Raw genomic sequence first — 2,500 nt, 5'->3', positions numbered from 1 at the left:
CACCTGGTTTCAGCCGGCACGCCCACTCACACGACGGACCGAAAGAATTGTCATTATCTTGCTCCACCTGCGATTCCAGCTGTGCCACGGCTGGAAACGTCTGCAAACGCCGTTCTCCGCCTCATTGATACCGTGGATAAGGATAAGCCAGATTTGGGGAGCAGATACTTCGACGAGCTTATATGCACCGAGGCGAGCCCGCCTGTGTCAGCGAGTGAGTGTGCCAACGGTTGCTGACTCGATCTGAGCTTGGCCCTTACCCACCGTGGTGCCCAGCGACAGCGGGGCTCGATCTGCCGCCCTGGGGGATGTGAGGCCGGCGCGCTAACCGCTGCATGAACCAGAAGGCCTCATTGATACTATCGACTCATCATATTTGTCGTGCGCGGTGTAGTTGTCTGTCTTTGGATAGCAATCGGGGCCATTCCATGTGCACACGGGGGAATTAGGAGCACAATAAACACACAGCCATAAAACCCTGCCGCCACACCCTAGATTATTATCATCATTATCATCATCCTTATTATTATCATAAGTTGTTACATTTGCTATGTGACTTACATTTGCTTGCTTTCGGTTTTCGCAGCTGTATTTGTCAGGACGGAGAAAGTTATCCAAGGCTGCCAGTGTCAGAAACGGCTGATCTTAGTAAAGGTAATCGAGGCAGATGAGCACATCTCAGAGGAGATCAGGCAGGGAGCGAGACCATCTCGGGCTGCTGACCTCATGGTCTTCTCCTCCAGTCTCGTTGCCTGGAGGCAGGCGTATAAACTGCTGCAGCAGGAGAGACGTCTGTGTTCTTGTCTTCACAGATTATTTTGTGAGCGAGTGCAGCTCACAGCTATCATCTTTATTGTATTGTTTGCATCATTATTTCCATATCATTATTGTCATTGTTAACCCAATTTGTTATTATTTTGATAATTATCATCATTCTCAATATCAATAATAATAATGACGATAATAATGATACGATAATATTGTTATAATAAGGAGTATGTTAGTTAGTAGTTGTAGGTTAGTTATAGGAGGGGTTTTAATGTGTAGTAGTATAGTATGTGTATAGATGGTAAGTAGTAGTAGAAGTATAGTTATATGCAAGTAGGAGTGTAACGGTAGTAGTTGTGAGAAGTTAGAAGTTAAGTAAGTAGTAGTAGTAGTAAGTAGTTAGTGTAGTAAGTAGTTGTAATGTTATTGTATAGTAGGAGTGTGATAGTTGGTATAGTAAGTAGTGTAGTAGTATGGTATAAGTTAGTTTGTATTATTAGAGTATGTAGTATGTGTAAGTAAGAGTATAGTGTAGTAAGTTAAGAGTTTTGTGAGTAGGTAAGAGTAAGTAGTAAGTAGTATAGTAGTATAGGTGTTATTTAGGGTAGTAGTAAGTATTTGCTAGGTAGTTGTTTAGTAAGTAGTAGTATTAAGTAGTAGTTAGTAAGTATGGTTGTTTAGTAAGTAAAGTAGTAAAGATTAAGTTATGTTATGTAAAGTGTAAGTGTAATTGTGTAGTGTGTATATGGAAGTAGTAGTATAAGAGTAGTGTTTGTATGGTAGTTAGTGGGAGTAGGTAAGTAGGGGTAAGTAGATGTGTAGGTAAAGTAGGTAAGTTAAGTAGTAGTTTAGTAGTTTTAGTTAGTAAGTGTGTAGTAGTACAACAAGTGTTTGTAGTAGTGTTATGTATGAGTTGTTAGTAGTAGTATTGTGAAGTATAGTAGTAGTGTAGGTAAGTAGTCAACGACATAAGGTTCGTTAAGTAGGTTATGTAAGGGTTATTAAGTATTGGTAAGTCGTATTGTATGTAGGTAGTGGATGGTTGTTTGTTGTGGGTAGTAAGAGTATAGTAGGAGGTATAGGGTAAAGGTAGTAGTAAGTATTGTAGTAGTAACCAGAGTGAGTAGTTAAAAGTGTTGAGTAGTATAAGTAGTAAGGTAAGTATTAGAAGTAGTTGGTATAGGTAAGTAGTTAGTAGGTAGAGTATTGTTATGGTGTTAGTTAGTAGTAGTATAGTAGTAGGAGGTATAGAGTTATGAGATTGTAGTAGTCTGTAGAGTAGTTGTTGTAGGGTATAGTAGTAAGTCAGGTATAGTAGAGGGTTATTAGGAGTTAGTAGAGTAAGAGTAGTAGTTTTAGAGTTTGGTAGTAGTGTTAGGTATAGTGGGTAAGGTTATTGTAAGTAGAGTAGTGTAGTATGTAGTAGTATAGTTAAGGTTGTATTGTATAGTATGGTGTGTAAGTAGAGTAGAGAGGTAAGAGGTAGTTGTTTTTTAAGGGTATAGTAAGTTAGGGTAGGTGTAGTATATAAGCTTATTAGTAGTTGAGGGTAGGTATTGTGGTGTTGAGGGTTTAGTAGGTAGTAGAGGTATGTGTATGGTGTAATGTAGAGTTAGGTAGTTTGGTATATAGTAAGTTAAGTTAGTAGAGTAGTAAGTATTGTGAATAGTAGTATGTGTTGTAATAGTAAGTATGGGTAGTAGGTATCATAGTATGTTGAAGTAGGTTTGTG

General features: G+C 38.8%; 1 protein-coding gene across 1 annotated transcript in view; it reads right to left on the bottom strand.

Moving 5' to 3' along the window:
* LOC122259554 (glycine receptor subunit alpha-4) overlaps window positions 1–2,500 on the bottom strand; it is a 147,570-nt gene that overhangs the window by 37,750 nt on the left and 107,320 nt on the right. The window lies entirely within an intron of this gene.

This window comes from Penaeus japonicus, unplaced genomic scaffold (assembly GCF_977035675.1).
Source record: "Penaeus japonicus unplaced genomic scaffold, GWHDUDI00000001_assembly GWHDUDI00000024, whole genome shotgun sequence".
Classification (NCBI taxonomy): Eukaryota; Metazoa; Arthropoda; class Malacostraca; order Decapoda; family Penaeidae; genus Penaeus; species Penaeus japonicus.
This window is presented reverse-complemented; position numbering and strand designations above follow the sequence as displayed.